The 18,604-nt window shown below is 51.1% G+C and overlaps 1 protein-coding gene across 3 annotated transcripts in view; it reads right to left on the bottom strand.

Moving 5' to 3' along the window:
* IL4R (interleukin 4 receptor) overlaps positions 1-17,926 on the bottom strand; it is a 52,463-nt gene extending 34,537 nt beyond the window's left edge. The window contains exon 1 of one of the 3 annotated variants that reach the window (XM_033217896.1): positions 17,806-17,926. The gene's annotated coding sequence lies outside the window, so the exon portion shown is untranslated. Of the gene's footprint in view, positions 1-17,602; positions 17,735-17,805 lie in introns of those variants that run through there. The other 2 variants (XM_033217894.1, XM_033217897.1) reach the window with 2 other exon arrangements.
* Positions 17,927-18,604: the final 678 nt, after the last annotated feature.

Below are 18,604 nucleotides of genomic sequence, written 5' to 3'. Positions count from 1 at the left end.
TGGGACTACAGGTGTGCCACCATGCCCGGCTAATTTTTGTATTTTTAGTAGAGATGGGATTTCATCACATTGGCCAGGCTGGTATCAGACTCCTGACCTCAAGTGATCCGCCCACCTCAGCCTCCCAAAGTGCTGTGATTACGGGCGTGAGCCACCATGCCCCACCTCTCTATGATTTCTTCCAATTGTGTATAAATCTTTAGTTATCTGAAAACAAAAAGTTTAAGAAAATGAAGAAAAGAGCCAAGCCCCCTGACAAACTAGCTTCTGCTTACCCCCCCAACATTTCCCTCCTATCCCCTCTCCCTCTTCTGCAATCCTCCATTGGCCTCTGAGCCCTGGGATGCACTCCCAGCTCTCCCCTCTCCAAGTGTTTGCACCAGAAACACTTCAGAAGCCTTCTCTGAACCCCCTCATCTAATGCGGGCCCACCCTGTGACTTCTTATCACAACACCCTGTTTATTTCTGTCACAGTACTTATCACTATCTCTAATCAGATTAGTGAGGTTACATGTGTGAATGTTTATTTTATTTCAAGATGCAGATAGCAAAGATAGATAGCTTTGACTGCAAAAATGTTTTCAACTTCCCTAGATTTTTTTTTTTTTTTTGAGACGGAGTTTCACTCTGTTCCCCAGGCTGGAGTGCAGTGGCGTGATATCGGCTCACTGCAACCTCTGCCTCCCAGGTTCAAGCAATTCTTGTGCCTCAGCCTCTTGAGTAGGTGGGATTACAGGTGTGTGCCACCACACCCAGCTAATTTTTTCTATTTTTAGTAGAGACAGGGTTTCCCCATGTTGGCTGGGCTAGTCTTGAACTCCCGACCTCAAGTGATTGACCTGCCTTGGCCTCCCAAAGTGCTGGGATTACAGGCGTGAGCCACTGTGTCTGGCCTAGATCAAAATATGCCATAAGAAAAAGACAGACGGCAAGTGTGTTAGTCCATTTTTGCATTGCTATAAAGAAATATTTGAGACTGAGTAATTTACAATTACAGAGAAAAGAGGTTTAATTGGCTTATGGCTCTACAGGCTGTACATGAAGCATAGCACACGTATCTACTTGGCTTCTGGGGAGGCCTCAGGGAGCTTTTATTCACGGGGAAGGCAAAAGGGGGGCAGGCGTACATGCTCTGCTCACTGCTTCATCCCCAGTGCCTAAAACAGTGCCTGATACAGGTATAGTATGTGTTTAATAAACATATATTAAATGAATGAATGGTTAAAATTCAGCAATAATAGGCTGTGCACGGTGGCTCACACCTGTAATCCCAGCACTTTGGGAGGCCGAGGCAGGTGGATCACCTGAAGTCAGGAGTTCACCAACATGGTGAAATCCCGTGTCTACAAAAATACAAAAATTAGCCAGGCATAATGGTGGGTGCCTGTAATCCCAGCTACTCGGGAGGCTGAAGCAGGAGAATCACTTGAACCTGGGAGGCAGAGGTTGCAGTGAGTCGAGATCACACCATTGCACTCCAGCCTGGGCAACACAGCGAGGTTCTGTCTCAAAAAAAAAAAAAAAAAAAAAAATCAGCAATAATAAATTCAATCATCTTTTTTTTTTTTTTTTTTAGATGGAGTCTCACTCTGTCACCAGTCTGGAGTGCAGTGTTACGGTATCAGCTCACTGCAACCTCCGCCTCCTGGGTTCAAGTGATTGTTCTGCCTCAGCTCCCCTAAGTAGCTGGGACTACAGGAGCACACCACCATGCCCAGCTAATTTTTGTATTTTTAGTAGAGACGGGGTTTCACCATGTTGGCCAGGATGGTCTTGATCTCTTGACTTCGTGATCTGCCCGCCTCAGCCTCCCAAAGTGCTGTGATTACAGGTGTGAGCCACTGCGCCTGGCCTCAATAATCATTTTTAAACATGAACCAGGTCCCAAGCTTTTGTCCATAGTAACTGTATAAGAAGTACTTATTTTGTGCCTGGCACTGTTCTAAGTACTTACAATATATTAATCAATTTGGTTCTCCCAAAGACCCTATGAGGTAGGTGCCATTAACATTCCCATTTTACAGATGAGAAGACTGAGGCACAAAAAGGCTAGAGCACTTGCTGGTGGTCGCAGAGCCATAACCCAGGCATTGTCACTCCAGAATACATGTGTTTAAGGACTGTGCTTGCTGACCCTTGAAATGCAGTCCCCAAAACCCTGGAACTTTGTCCGGGGAGCCCCATTGGCCTGAGACCCATTGGCCTGAGCCCCAAAGAGAGCAAGTGAGAAGGCCAAGGTCACAGAGTTAGGCAGTAGCAAAGTCAGTGAAGGCCCCAGCCAGGAAGTGAGCAGAAGCAGGGGCCTGGGAAAACACGCCCGCCAGCAGGAGAACACACTTAACTCACGTCTTAAACTCGGGGGAGATTAAGTGATTAAGCCTTGAAATGTTAGAAGCCAGCAGCAGCCTGGAAGCAACCCAGCAGGGCTCTTTCCAAACCCATGGCGGGTGGGTGGGGTGGGCAGAGGAGTGGGGGCGTGCAGTGGGTGGTACAGGCCTTCTGCTCTTCTTCCTTCTGGGCAGAAAACCTGGCTTGGAGGGGGGGCTGGTTCTGCAGACAGGATGCAAGCAGCTCTGTGACAGGCGGCATGTGGAGAGGAATCCAAGGACAGCAGGGGTTTCAGGTGGGGGCTGGGGGTTCTGGAGCCGCTGACCCCTGAAACTCCATGATACAAACTGGCCTGAAACCTTACCTCCTGTGGCGCAATCAGTTAGTCATGCTGCTTATAAGAAACCAGCCCAGAGCTTCCTCTGGCTTCTGGGGCGGCTGGGCTGGGCTGGGCTGGCCGGAAGCTAGGCATGCACTTCTTCCTGGGACAGCAACCTTCCCAGAACTGAGGTTTCCAGAACCAGCAGCCACGTCAGTGGCCCCACTGGGATGGTAAGGCAGGCCAGGCCAGGGCTCCAGAATGGCCTAGGCTATGCCTGGTTTGCTCCGTCCCCAGCCCAGCCAGTGGGAGGGAGGGGAGGCAACAGACTGGCTCTGTAGCCACCAGGAACACAAATCAGCACCCTCCAAAAACAGCATTCACCAGCCTCCCTGTGGGCCTGCTGTGGTTCACCCGTCCTCACCCACTAGCTCAAATACCTCATTTATTCTCCTTCTCTTTTTTTGTTTTAGAGACAGGGTCTCGCACTCTGGCTAGAATACAGTAGCACCATCAAGGCTCACTGCAGCCTTGAACTCCTGGGCTCAAGTGATCCTCCCGCCTTAGCCTCCCAAGAAGCTGGGACTGCAGGCACATGCCACCATGTTTGGATAATTTTTAAATTTTTGTAGAGATGGGATCTCTTTCTATGGCCCAGGCTGGAGTGCTGTGGCACAATCACAGCTCACTGCAGCCTCAAACTCCTGGCCTCAAGCAAACCTCCTGCCTTGGCCTTCCAACGTGCTACAGGCATGAGCTGCCATGTCCAGGCATCTCCTCATTTATTCTTGCTGTGGGTCTTTTCCAAGCACTTCCTATATGCTGGCTATTACAGATGCAAACAGGCCATTCATTCATTCATTCATTCATTCCTTTCTTCTTTTAACAAATATTTGAGCAAGGAAGAAGTTACTGGAGCGTTTTCAGCAAAGAAGTGACATGATGAGACTAAAAAAGACCTGTCTTGCCTGGGTGGTGGGCAACGGGTAGAAGTGGGTACCAATGAGGAGGCTGCCACTCTGGCCCCAGAGAGAGGTGCCAGGGCTTACACCAGGCTGCGGGGATGGGGAGGTTGAGAAGGGGCTGAATTCTAGAGCTGTATTGAAGATAGAGCCCACAGGATTTGCTGACAGGATGGATGCTGTGGGGTGGGAGAGAGAACAGGAGGGCTAATAGGAGTCAAGAATGATTCCAGAGCCGCCGGCCTTTTCCAAGATGGCGGCCTGTAGGGGGAGCCCGTGTGAGAGGCCAGCCTGCTGGGCAAGCTGCAGGACTTCAGATTAGTAGAGGAGGCTGTTAGCAGGTCCTCAGGGAAGACCCTCCCTCGTCCTAGAGGGTCAGGTTTCTTTAGCAGGGATGCACAAGAATTCTCCCGGGGAGGGGCCCGGCATCCTGCACACAGCAGGCACTCAATACGTGATCATGTGTATTTTATTTTATTCTTATTTTAACAGGTATACAGTGTTTCCTTGGTGCTAGACACTGGCCTAGGTGCTTTAAGCCCTCCCTATGAGATAAGTATAATTATTAAACCCATTTAACAGATTCTGAAGGTTTTTTTTTGTTTTGGTTTGGTTTTTTTGAGACAGAGTCTCACTCTGTAGTCCAGGCTGGGTGCAATGGTGCGATCTCAGTTCACTGCAACCTCTGTCTCCCAGGTTCAAGCAGTTCTTCTGTCTCAGCCTCCCGAGTAGCTGGGACTACAGGTACCCACGACCACACCCAGCTAATATTTTTGTATTTTTAGTAGAGACAGGGTGTTGCCATGTTGGCCAGGCTGGTCTCAAACTCCTGACCTCAGGTGATCCACCCGCCTCAGCCTCCCAAAGTGCTGGGATTACAGGTGTGAGCCACTGCGCCTGGCAGATTCTGAGGGTTCTTATGAGAGGGCGGGGTATGGGAGGGAATGAGGAAAGACCGAGTGAATAGGCAGGCAGGAGGGAGGACATGGCCCACTTCCCACCCTACGAGCTGGGCTCTTGGCTGGAGCAAGGGGGAGAAGGAGTGACTGGGATGGCAGCTGGAAGGTTGGCAGGCCAAGGACAACACCGTCTGCCAGGCCATGGCAGTAGACTCAAACTCTGTCTCTAGGGCAGTGGGGAGCCAGTGAAGGCTATTAAGCAGGAGAGGAGAGGGCTGAGATGAGAGCTAGCAAAGAGGCGGCAGGTTTGAGCCTGTTTGGGAGGGGCAGGCAGCAGGGACTTGGTGGTGCTTGGCGGGGAAAGCAGGGTGGAGAGAGTGGGGACAGAGGGGAAAGTGGCCTCGGGCTGGGGTGGTGGGGAGGACCCCAGGGACCCTTCCCACGATGGAGAGCCGAGAAGAGAAGCAGATTTGCCAGGGAAGACCACGCGCTCCGGCGCACTGCGGACACTTTGTGTCCACACAGTCAACAGGCAACTCCATCCGGGAGCCTGGAACCCAGGCCTGTCTTTAGAAGATTCCTGAGGCCCAAGGGAGGAGACAGGGCCTGAGGACACTGTGTCCAGAAGCCACCTGCTCACGAGCAGCAGCCAGCCTGGCCTCCATCTTCTGCAACCCGTTATCTTGCTTTATTTCTCTGCATTCTTTGTGGCATGTTGCACACTCAGGCGTTATGTGTTTGGTGCTCATATCCCCTACTGCAAGGCCAGCTCACACAAGGCCAGTGTCGATCCCACTCACAGCCATCTCCCCAGAGCCTAGTGTGCCTGGCACACAGCAGGCATTCCATGAATATTTGCTAAATGGAAGAAACAACCGGATGAATTCCCCCGGCCGTGTGCAGGGAGGTCTGGCTAGTCATCCCCAATTTTCCACCTCTCCCTGCTGGGCAAATGCTGGCAAATCCTGGCTTGGAGTCCCCTTAAATGTCCTAATGCAGGCACAGATCTCAGCCACCTCAGGGCCCTGACCTCTGGAGAGCTGGTTATCGACTACCACTCATTGTCCTGAGCAGCGGAAGATGGCCTCTGGCGCCAGGGTGCTGATGAGATTTTGACTGTCTTAGTGACAGCTATGGCTCCCAGCTGGCCTCCTTCATGAGGTCTGCAGAGGTCACTGCGACTGGCCATGTGTCCCCACTTCCTTTAGCCATGAGAGGCCATGCCCTGGGCCCTTCTGTCCTTGGTTTCACCCCTCTCCAACTGGGTGCAACTTTGCTCACCAGCCTTGGCGTTGGTTGTACCAATCTCACAAACAAAAAAGCACTTGAACGCTGGGCGCGGTGGCTCCTACCTGTAATCCGAGCAATTTAGGAGGCTGAGGCAGGTAGATCACTTGAGCCCAGGAGTTCGAGACCACCCTGGGTAACATGGCAAGACCCCTGTCTCTACCAAAAATACAAAAAAAAATTGCCAAGCATGGTGGCACATGCCTGTAGTCTTGGCTATTAAGGGAGATGAGGCAGGAGGATGGCTTGCGCCCAGGAGGTCACGGCTGCAGTGAACTGTGATCATGCCACTGCACTCCAGCCTAGGCAACAGAGTGAGACCGTATCTCTAAAAAAAAAGAAGCCCTTGAGCCTCACTCACTCACTCAACCATGAACCCAATCCAAGGAGCACTGCAGATGTAATTAATATCATCTCCACTGCAGAGATAGAGAAGCCTAGGCCCAGAGAGGGTGAGGAACCTGCCTAAGGATGCACAGCTAGTGAGTGGGCCAGGATTTGAACCCAGGCCTTTGGCTCTGGAGTCCACAGCACAGTCTGTGGAAGATACGGTCCAACACCCTCCCTGCAAGCACAGAGGGAGGAATGAGGCTGAGGGGGCTTCAGAAGTTGGCCAAGGTGACCCTGACGGAGCAGGAAGTAATCAGGCAGGAATTTAGAATCTGGCCTTTGTCACCATTTGCTCGCCCTCAGCAGCAGTGAACTTGTCTCAGCAATGACCAGGACTTTGCCCCCGGGGCAAACCCAAAGCCAGGACAACACATGGGCACAGGTAAGAGCTTCCTGTTCATTTTCTCTTTGCAGACTGGTGTATGGAAGGCAGTGGGTGGGGTTCTCCCCATGGAGCTCTTCCTATTGTCTCACCCCATACCATTCCTGGATGGGTGGGCACACACAGACATGGGGGCCACCCTTGTGGGCAGGGACCCCCGAGCATCGAAGACACAGAAGCATAACTCTGGGCCTGAGTGCAGGCTCCAACCAGTATGGGTGGGAGACTGTGGTGGGCTGGGGTCTACTCAGACCCTCAGTCTCCTCATCTGTGAAATGAGAGTAAGATCACTTGCTTCATGGCTGGTTGCAAGGCGGTGAAGAGGCCGTGGCTGGGTGGGAGAGACCTGGGACAGTGCTGGTGGAGTGGTTGGCAAAGGCTCATCTCTAAGCACCAAGAAAACTCTTTGAGACCTTGAGCAAATGACAGCTGCCACGACAGCACACGCAGGATGTCACAGGCACAAGCTGAGCGAAGGAAGCCGGGCTCAAAACAGCAATACTGCCTGGTTCTGTTTAGATAAAGGAATTAAATTGATCTTGGAGTTGGCAGTCAGGACAGCGACCTTGGAGGACAGGGCTGTGACCTGGCAGAGGCAGGAGGAAACCTTCTGGGAGGCTTGTTACGCATTGCTACTTGATTAGGTCATATGCATGTGCTAATTTTGTGAAAATGGATGAAGCTTTACACTTGTCTGTGCGCATGTCTGCACGTATGCTGTGATAAAAAGGCAAAGAAAGCCAGGCGTGGTGGCTCACGCCTATAATCCCAGCACTTTGGGAGGCTGAGGCGGGTGGATCACCAGGTCAGGAGTTTGAGACCAGCCTGACCAACATTTAGTCTCTACTAAAGATACAAAAATTAGCCAGGCGTGGTGGCGCGCGCCTGTAATCCCAGCTACTCAGGAGGCTGAAGCAGGAGAATTGGTTGAACCCAGGAGGCAGAGGTTACAGTGAACTGAGATCGTGCCACTGCACTCCAGCCTGGATGACAGAGCAAGACTCCATCTCAAAAAAAAAAAAAAAAAAGAAAGAAAAGAAAAAGAGAAAAGAAAACAGACAAGAACAAGAAGGAAGGGAGAGGGCAGAGGCTGCCATCTAGGTTGTTGGGTGGATAGCAAAGATCTCAGAACCACTAACCCTCAGGGTAGGTGGGATCCCAATGGCTCCTTAATCCACTCCCGATGATATCTCAGTCCCCAGGCCTCTCCAGAGGCCACCAACCCTCTACTTCTCTGCCTCTGGCCCGCAGCCCACAGCCACCTCTACTGTGGCCACAGAGCCACCTCTTCTGCAGTAGACTCAGATACCTACAGGGACACAGTCACGTGACCTCAAGGAGTAGAGATGGGACAAGTAGAAAACACAGCCCCCTGTGATAAAGGACAGCTACTTTTTTACCACATGAAAATGAAGGCTTGCATGTTGCTAGATCTTTTGATTTTTCAAAAGTTAGAAATTTATATTTTTATGTGTGTTCTCTTGATTTCTTTCTTTCTTTTTTTTTTTTTTTTGAGATGGAAAGTCTTCTCTGCTGCCCAGGCTGGAGTACAATGGCACCATCATAGCTCACTGCAGCTGCGACCTCCTGGGCTCAAGTGATCCTCCTACCTCAGCCTCCTGAATTGCTGGGACTGGTAAGCGGGTAGTGCTGGGAAGGCAGAGTGTGGTCCCTTTAAATAACACAGAAGAGTGGAAGGGAAGTGCTGCAAGGAGGAGGGCGTGGTCCCTGGCTAGGGTTCCATCCTCATGGACCTAGGTGAGGACAAGCATTTCCTGCCCAAATGTTGCATTTCCCAAGACCACCCTGGCCTGCCATGCCCCCATCCTGTGCCTATAACCCACCCCCCGCCCAGGAAAAAAAAAAAAAAAAAAACAGAGGGAAAGGCAGGACAGGTCATATTCCTATTTTATGGATGAAGAAACTGAAGCCCAAACCAAGAAAATTACTTGCCCAAGATTATAGTTACAGAGCAGAGACGTCACCGCAAGCTTTGCTGCAGCTGTTGTTTTTAAACTCATCTGGCTCATGAGTACAGGAGTACTGATGTCGTCACATAAAATAGAATTCATGACAATGATGTCTTGAGTAAGTATTAGAAGAGAGAAGGTGGATGGCTTCTTTGTTTTTGTTGTTTTGAGAATGTCTCACTGTGTCACCTAGACTGGAGTGCAATGGAGCAATCATAGCTCCCTGTAGCCTTGAATTCCTGGGCTCAAGTGATTCTCCCACCTCAGTCTTCCGAGTAGCTGGAACTACAGCCGCACGCCACCACACTCAGCTAATTTTTATGTTTTGGTACAGATGGGGTCTTACCAGGTTGCCCAGGCTGGAAGTTGGCTCTTTTATACTGATTAAAGGAGCAATTCAGCCAGCCGCGGTGGCTCACGCCTGTCATCCCAGCACTTTGGGAGGCTGAGGCGGGCGGACTGCTTAAACCTAGGAGTTTGAGATTGGCCCGGGAAACATAGCAAAACCCCATCTCTACAAAAAATACAAAAATTAGCTGGCCGTGGTAGTGCACATCTGTAGTCCCAGTTACTCGGGAAGCTGAGATGGGAGGAACACCTGTGCCTGGGGAGGCTGAGGCTGCAGTGAGCCATGATCACACCACAGAACTCCAGCCTGGGCAACAGAGTGAGACCCTATCTCAAAAAAATGGAACAATTCACCAAAAAGGTATAAAAATCCTGAACCCTTATTCTATTCATATGGCTACGCACTTAACAACATAGCTTCCAAAATAAAGCAAAAAACTGACAGACTCAAAAGGAGAAATGAAAATCCCCTATTATGGTGAATTGTAATTGTATTATGGTGGGAGGTAAATCAGGTAAAAAAAACACATAATGACATAACAAATACAGATAATATAATAGCTCGCTTGATCAAATAGATACATTTCTAGAACCTTATACCCAACAGAAAATATACATCCTTTTCAAACACAAGAGGAAAAAAACGACCAGAAAATCCTGTAAAGATCTCAGCAAATTCTCCACCACTGATATTATAGAAACCACATATATTGACCACAACAACCATAATGACCAAATTTAGAAATCAACAATAAAAAGATAACTTTAAAAATTCCATCTGTCTCAAAAATTTAAAAAGCACATAATTAAGTAAGTCTTAAAATGGAAACCAAAAGGAAAATTCTAAACTGGGCGGTGAATAACATTGTGTAACAACTTGTGGAATGAATCCAAAGCAGTACTCAAAGAAAAAATGATAGCCTTTTAACCTGAAGTAGATTTATTAGAGAGCATGAAAAACTGGAAACTCTTAGCTTCAGACAAGGACTCTCAGAATAGAAGGAACTTGGATTAACAGCAGCTCATACAGAAAAGAAACATGGAGATTTTAGCTGACAAGCCCAATATGCACTCCAAGTGGGATATGGCTGCTACACAGTATGATTCCAGGTTGCATCAACAGAAGTATAAGCTCCAGATCTAAGGAGGTGATAGTCTCCTTCCTCTTTGACCAAACAGTCTTTGTGCAGGACTCCAACCAATTGAATCATGTCCAAAGCCAGGCGAAACTTATAATCTCCTGAGTCAAGGAGAATGCCTGAAATAACTACAGTTGTGTAGTCTGAATAAGAGAAATATCCGAGTTTGGAGGGAGATGGTCACTACCTCCAAGGGGCAGAAACGGACCCAGAAAGTGGAAGCTCCTAGAAAGCTAATTTGGGCTGGGCACAGTGGCTCACACCTATAATAATCAGCACTTTGGGAGGCCGAGGTGGGCGGATCACCCTAGGTCAGGAGTTTGAGACCAGTCTGGCCAGCATGGTGAAACCCCATTGCTATTAAAAATATAAAAATTAGCCGGGCGTGGTGGTGCATGCCTGAAATCCCAGCTACTCAGGAGACTGAGGCAGGAGAATCACTTGACCACAGGAGGCAGAGGTTGCAGTGAGTCAAGACCGCACCACTACACTCCAGCCTAGGCAGCAGAGACTCCATCTCGAAAAAAAAAGAAAGCTAATTTGGCTAAATCTCAGGAAGATTTTCTCCCAGCTGGAGCTGCCCACCTGTGGAAATGTGGCTTCTGGAAGAAATACGCTAGAAGCAAGATTGTCGGGAGGCTGTGGCTCTGCCTGCTTGGAGACCTGCCCAACCCAGAGAGCTGGTATCTCTCCTCCCTGTCTTCTCTTTTGAAAAGGCAGAATTCTTCCCTGGCCGCTTCAGGAACACATAAGGCCTTCTCTGGGTTTTTCAAAAATGGTTCTGGGTGACTATGCTCGCTGATTTCCAACCACAAAATGTAATCCTTTAAAACTCTCTTCTTTGGGCTGGATAGTTCAGAACCATGGTTAAATGCACAGGCTTCTGGGGCCGCAGCCCTGGGATTGAATCTGGACTGTGCCACTTAGGAGCCGTGTCACCCAGGTAAGTCTCTATCCTGAGCCTCAGGTTCCTCCTCAAGGAAATGGGCAGGACACTCACTCATCTCCATTCCTGCACCTAGCACAGAGCGTGATGTGGACTCCAGCCTCCACTGCCAGAGGCCGTGGTTGGGGCCGTGGCTTCGAGATGATTCAAGCACGTTACATGTATTATGTACTTTATTTCTATTATTATTATATTGTAACATATAATGAAATAATTATATGATCACCATAATGCAGAATCAGTGGGATCCCTGAGCTTATTTTCCTGCAATTAAATGGTTCCATCCGAGGGCGATGGGAGACAGTGACAGATCATCAGGTATTAGACTCTCATAAGAAGCACGCGTCTGGGGCCTGGCACGGTGGTTTATGCCTGTAAGTCCAGCACTTTGGGAGACTGAGGCAGGTGGATCACCTGAGGCCAGGAGGAGTTCGACACCAGCCTGGCCAATATGGTGAAACCCTGTCTCTACTAAAAATACAAAAATTAGCTGGCTGTGAGGGCATAGGCCTGTAATCCCAGCTACTAGGCTGAGGCAGGAGAATCGCTTGAACATGGGAAGGCAGAGATTGCAGTGAGCCGAGATTGCGCCACTGCACTCCAGTCTGAGTGACAAGAGCGAAACTCCGTCTCAAAAAAAAAAAAAGAACGCAACCCAGATCCTTCCCATGTACAGTTCACAAGCGGGTTCACGCTCCTGTGAGAATCATCTAATGCCTCAGCTGATCTGACAGGTGGCCGAGCTTGGGTGGTAATGTGAGCGATGGGGAAGAGCTGTAAATACAGATAAAGCTTTGCTTGCTCACCTGCTCACCCGCCACTCACCTCCTGCTGTGTGGCCCTGCTGGGTGGGGACCCCTGGTCTGAGAGACCGAGGAAAGTGCTCATTCAAAAAACAATATGTAAAATGATTGGACTGTCTGTCAAATGGGGCTTGGAGGAACCAGTTCTGCGCTGCCCACATTCACAGTATTGCTGGGCAGATGGATGGCAGGGAGTATACTGACAATGTACAAAAGTAGATCGATCTAAATGGCAGGTGTGTCTTCAGCACTCGGGCATAGATTTTATTGTGTTTAAACAGCATGGTGAGGACTGAGGACTCTGGAGCTTCTAGGTTCACAGCCCTGCTCTGCCACCTTCAGATGTGTGACCCTGGACAAGTTACTGAACCTCTCTGTGCCTCTGTTACTTCATCTGCAACATTTGCATGAGAGTAGCTCCTATCTGGTAGGGTTATTACACAAGTTAAATAAGACAATGCAGGTATTTGGCCCCAGTTCCCTCCCTGATCTCTGTTTCTAGACCTCCTTCTTGCTCGGTTCCATCCAACCACACCAGCTTCCTTGCTGCGGGTCAAACACACCAAGCTCATTCGCGCCTCCAGGCCTTTGCACTCTCTGTTCTCACTGCCAGGATCACTCTTTGCCCAGACAGCCACATGCCTTGGTACTTCAGGTCTCAGCTCAAAGCCACTTCCTCAAAGTCACCAAGCCCAGAATGCTTTCAGCTCCATGAGGGCCCTCACTTCTGGGTCACTCACTCCCGTGTCCCCAGCCCCTGGCACATTGGCTAAGCAAGCATTAAGCGCCTAGCCCCAGGCTGGCACTCGAGACATGTGAGCGCATGTTATGTTCAACTTTGCTTTGCAGGCTAGAGGCTCTAAGACCCAGAACACAGCCCCTCCCACCAGGAACTCAATTCCACCAAAGCCTTGGAAGGCCCCATGGCTACTCTTCCCCTTCCGGGACCCAGTTCCTCCATCTCCAGATGCAAGCCCAGCTGGGGACCATCCTCAGCCGAGAGGTTACATACAGCACCCAGGCTGGCTTTAGCACAGACCTCAGATTTCTTAAGCAACTGAGAGGAGGTGAGGAGGCCTGCGGGGGCCCCTAAAGAGAGAATGAGTCAGTCAGAGACAGACCTGAAACCTAAGAGACATCAGCATTTCTTGGAAAGGCAAGAACGGACGCATTTAGACAGAACTGTGCATGCAGAATGAGAGGTAAGCATAGGCCAGTCAGGAAGTGGAGTCTTCCGTCCTCTGTGAGTCCCTCCACCTGGCCCTCTCTTCCTCAGGCCTCCATCCCTCATCCCTCTCAAATGTCACCTCCCCAGGGAAGCCCTCCCTGATTCCACCTCCACCCAGCTTTGCTTTCCTTCCTAGCACAGTCTCCACCTGATAGGATAATGCAGGCCCATGTTCTCTCCTGTAAAGCCCTGGGGGCCAGACATTGTTCAGAATTCAGAATGACTCAGGCTGTAGAAAGATCACCTTGTATAAAATACCCCCCGACGTGCCCACCATGCAGGGTGGGAAAGCACCCAATGATCAATTGCACTAATATCTCTGCAGAAAGACATCTGAGCATCACACCAAAGAGGATAACCACTCTAAAAAGCCTCACGTTTAGCTTCAAAATGACTTACGAAAACCTTTCGGTTTTCGGAGGTGGTGGATTTCGGAATAACAGATAAAGCTGTCGATCTGTACATATGTATTGGCTGTACATTGCCTGTCTGCTCAACTAGAATCTAAACCCTAGGAGAGCAAAGGACTTGGTCCAATGCTCTGGCATATATAGGTGCTCAATAAATTCCCGAGGAAGAAATGCAGGAGGAAGCCAGGTGCAGGATATGCAGAAGGGATTCGGTCCAAAATGCAGAGAGAAACAGCAATCACTGAGCCCCTTCCAAGGGCAAAATGTCTATACAAACTATCTCACGAACGCTCTCCCTGCAAATACCCATGACAGGCGAAGGGAGGCTCCGAGAGGCGAAACAACTTCCTCCGGTTACACACTGGAGAGCTGGGAAGTAGCCAGCTCCGATTTACACCCGGGACCCCCTCTTCAAGCTCAGGCCCTTCTCTCTGCCTCAAGCTCAGAGAAGCAGAGCTATTTGCCGGATGTCATAAAACGGGATGCACCCGGTCTGACAGTGGATTCCCCAGCCTCTGTAGGACCTCGAGCCTCTGCTGGGGTGCTCTGATCCACACTCACCAAGGGCAAGTCTGTGCAACCTCCAGGCAAGCTCCTGGCCTCTCTTCTAGCCCAGCCATGGGAAGTCTAGCTAAACGTGGCTGGGCATGTCTCCACTGTGCCAGCCAGGAGGAATACTCAGAAATGTCTTTCTTGGTCACTCCAGCGAACTGGTACAAGCAGGAAAGAATACACGGGAAGAAAAGTAGGATGGAGTCTGTACCTCAGATGTGGGCCTGAGGCAAGGCTACCACATTCATCTCCGGGTCTCAGTTCTCACCTGCAAAATGGGTGGACTAAATCCCAACCAATAGAGCTCAAAGGAGGCAACAATAGAGATGTATTCATTTAGGCCAGGCACGCTTGCTCGCATCTATAAACCCAACACTTCAGGAGGCTGAGGCAGGAGGATTGCTTGAGATCAACAGTTCAAGACAAGCCTAGGCAACATAGCAAGATCCTGTCTCTAAAATTGTAAAAACAATTAACCAGGCATGGTGGCACACACCTGTAGTCCCGGCTACCCAGGAGGCTGAGGTGGAAGGATTACTTGAACCCAGGTATTGGATGTACAGTGAGCTATGATTGTGCCACTGTGCTCCAGCCTGGGCAATAGAGAGAGACCATGGCTCTAAAAAAAAAAAAAAAAGGGTATTCACTTAACAAATACATAGTTTTTACTACATGCCAGGTACTGTTTTGTATGCTTGACATACATTAACTCATTTAGTCATCAATACAATGGCATAGTCACTATAATCTCACAAATGCAGAAACTGAGGCTCTGGGAAGTCAGTTACACAGCAAGTAGCAAAGCCAGCATTTGCAGTGGGTGGTCTGGTTCAAGTCCATACTATCATTCCCCAGCTATACGTCTTGACAGGTAACAACAGACGTATACATTGATTGTGGACCCACTGGGTGTTGGACATTGTGTGAAGTAGCTTATAAAACATGTCATCAACCCTCACGAAAGCTCACTTTTACAAACGTGAGGAAGCACAGTACCTAGGGGGCTTCTGTCCTGGCCTCACTCCCAGGTACCAGTGAGGGCAGTCGAGAGGTGGGGCATCTAATCCCAAACGCTCTCCTCCATCCTCCCAGATGGGGAAGAGGGCAGGGAGACGGGGGAGGCAGAAGAGGTTCTCTCTTCTCATGTATTTATGTATTTGTTTATTTTGAGACAGGGTCTCGCTCTGTCACCCAGGCTACATACAGTGCAGTGGCGCGATCATAGTCCACTGCAGCCTTGACCACCTGGGCTCAAGCTATCCTCCCACCTCAGCCTCCCAAATAGCTGGGGCCAGAGGCACCTGCTACCACGCCTGGCTGAGTTTTTAAATTTTTTTTTTGTAGGAACAGGGTCTCGCTATGTTGCCCAGGCTGGTCTCAAACTCCTGGGTTCAAGCGATCCTCTCTCCTCAGCCTACCAAAGTGCTGGGATTGGGCTGGCTTTAGCTCAGCGGTTACTTCGGCGATTCCTTGTAGGATTACACCCAAAGTGCTGGGATTACAGGTGTAAGTCACTGCACCTGGCTTCTTCTCAGTTCTTTAACAATTCGTTTCAGCTCCTTTTTGAACTGGAAGCATTATAAAACTGAATATCCCCACCCTTGCCCTGGGTTGTTTGCAACGCTGGGATTGTATCGTATTAAACATATCAGTCACTGAGTCACTTCTCAGCATTTGGAAACCCTTAGGTTATCTCAGACCTGCCGGTAACTGTATGTGTTGTAACCGGGGTGACTGACGCCAGGTTTTCCTCCCTACTGCCTCCCCAACACCTTCCTCCAGGTTCAGATCCAGAGGCCCAGGGTGGCGCCCAGGAATCTACATTGTTGCTTTTACAACTGAAACGAAGGTAAAATACACTGGCCCAACGACGCTCCTTGGCACGGCATTTAAGGCCTTCCACAATGCAGCCCAGCCCACCCTTCCATCCATCTCTGGCTTCTCCTTACTCTCTAGGTTCCATACACAGTACCCTTTCACACCTCCCAGCCTCCGCCCACTCTGTGCCCGCCTTTACCTCCGATCCTCCACCTGCCAGATTCCCCTGCTCCACTTACAAGGCTAGCTCAGGGTCCCGCGGTGCTAGGAAGCCTGGCCCAGTGCCCTGTGAAGAGCTGATCCCCTCTGGCTTGTGGTCCTGCGGCCACTGGCGCATCTGTACCCTCGCAGCCCCCACACTGTCACGTGTGTCTTCCTGCAGAGGGGGTGCTCCTTGAGGCAAGCACCAGTGTCCAGAACAGCACCCAAGGCCCCGTAGGAGTTGAATGAGTGCTAGTGAGTGAATGAGTGGCCTTAGCAGGTCACCTCCCATTCATGGGCTGGGCTAGCTGAGTTCTAAGAAACCCCTGCAGGACCCTGGAATGCTCTAATGTGCAGGACACCCTGGCCAAACATACACCCGAGCCTGTTTCCCCATCGGACTTTGGGATTTTGATAAAGGCACTGAGGTCCCAGCAAATGCCTTGGGCTCCTCAAAGGTCACTGGTGGCAGAGAAGTGCAGTGGGTCATGCCTCCCCGAGGGCTGGGGAAGGGCAGACACTAGAACTGAAGCAGGGTTAGCACTGGCCTGGGGGCATTCCCCAGACAAAATAGCAATCCCCTATCTTGCTTAATTCTAAGAAATCCAGATTTTGTTTAAAAAAAAAAAATCAGGGCTCAGTGGCTCACACCTGTAATCCCAGCATTTTGGGAGGCCAAGATGGGAGGATTACTTGAGGCCAGCCTGGGCAACATCGTGAGACCTCATCCCTATAAAATAAATTTTTAAAAAGAAAATAAAGATCAGATTCCTGGGTTTACTGAATCTGAATCTCAGGGCGAGGAACTGGGAATCTGCATTTTAAGCAAATCTCCCGGAGATTCTGGTTATTGTGGTGGCTCCTCAAACGTGATTGAGAGATGGAGAGCACCTGGCTCTAGGTGGGATTGCCTGGGTTCCAGTCCTGCTGCCCCACGGACTCCCAGGTGGGCGGCACCTCGGGACAAGCTATTAAAGTGGCCAGGATCTCGGTGACTTCATCTGTACAATGGCCATGACGCACAGCACAGGCCACAGAGAGGTTAGTGGGAGGTTTCACTCGGCATCCTTTCAGTAAAACAAGTCCTAGTCAATGATCGCCATTAGTGGGTCCCTCTGATAACTCGGAGGCGGGGACCGCACGTCCCAAACGGCCTTGTTTCCCCAGATTCACTGACCTAGTACTCAAATTTACAGTTCTCAAAACTTTTCCCACCCTTTGTCTCTCCGAAGTCCTCACTGACTTCCTGAGCGCGGGGCAGGGCGCCACTGCCCGGAGAAGAGGGGCTGCGTGGCCCCCGACAGCCTAACTCCAAGACCCCCACCCCGCAGGCCGTCCCGGCGGAGGTCTCACGGCCAGCACCCGCTTTGGGGAGCGCTGGGTGTCCACGAACCGCTGGCCTCGCGCCTCCTCTGCCCTTCGGCCGCAAGGATGGAACTGGGTGCTGCTCAGCGCACACCGAGAGTCGTCGGCTCGGGCCCCGCGCGGGGTCGGGGTGGTCCCCGTAGTCCCCGCTGCCCGGGTCCCCGCCGGCGGCCGAGCCCTTCCCGAACCTCCTCAGCCTGCGTGCCCGGGCGATAACCTCGCACCCCGATCGGCGCGCGGGCCCCGGGTCCTACCTGCGCGCCCCTGCTCCATTCGCCGTCCGGGAGCCCGAGCGGGAAGTGGGGGACCCCTGGGCGGCCCTGCCCTGGCCCGCGCCGCGCGGGGCTTTCCTAGGCGCGGAGACCCAGCCCGCCCCGGCTTCCTGCGCCCCGCCCCGGCGCCCGGCAGATTTGCATGCGTCGCCCCGCCCGGCGCGCCCGGCCCGGGTCCGGGCTACCTCGCGCCCTTGTCGCTGTCCCCGCCGCCGCTGGACAGTCCGAGCCGCCGTCCTCTGCTGGGGGCGACCCCAGCACCCCGCTGGGGGTCTTGCGGCGCGCTTCCTCCCACGCTGCAGGCGGAGGTCACGCTCAGCGGAGAACTCTGCAGTGGATCCCCTTGGTCTCGGAATAAAACGCCCACGCCGACCAGGCCTCCAGGACCTACTCCTGCCTGGCCTCCGCGGCCTCCCCTGCGCTGGGGGCAGTTGCGTTTGGGGTGGGAGGGCTGGGCGACTGGAATCCTCCTCTCCTTCCTAACAACCCAGCTTCCAAGTGCCAGTGTTTGCACATTCTTCAATAAATGTTTACCCAGCTCCTACTCCAGCCACATTTGGATAATAAAACAGCCCCTTCAATCAGTAACTAGTACAATCTTGTCAGGCGCTATGCGAAGGCACTTGCAAATGTTAACTCGTTCAGTCCTGGCAACTACCCTATAAGGAAGTGATACTATCACCGGTTTTACAAATCGGGAAACTGAGGCACAGAGTACTTAAGAAATTCAAAATGGGTTGGGCAACGTGGCTCATGCCTGTAATCCCAGCACTTTGGGAGGCCGAGGCAGGAGGATCACTTGAACCCTAGGGTTCGAGACCAGCCTGGGCAACCCTGTTAGCGAGACCCCGTATCCACAAAAATTGACATTTATAAAATTGTAAAAAAGAAAACCAAGAGGCCGGGTGTGGTGGCTCAAGCCTGTAATCCCAGCACTTTGGGAGGCCGAGGCGGGCAGATCACGAGGTCGGGAGATTGAGACCA

This window comes from Trachypithecus francoisi, unplaced genomic scaffold (genome assembly GCF_009764315.1).
Source record: "Trachypithecus francoisi isolate TF-2019V2 unplaced genomic scaffold, Tfra_2.0 Lachesis_group10, whole genome shotgun sequence".
In the NCBI taxonomy this organism is placed as follows: Eukaryota; Metazoa; Chordata; class Mammalia; order Primates; family Cercopithecidae; genus Trachypithecus; species Trachypithecus francoisi.
This window is presented reverse-complemented; position numbering and strand designations above follow the sequence as displayed.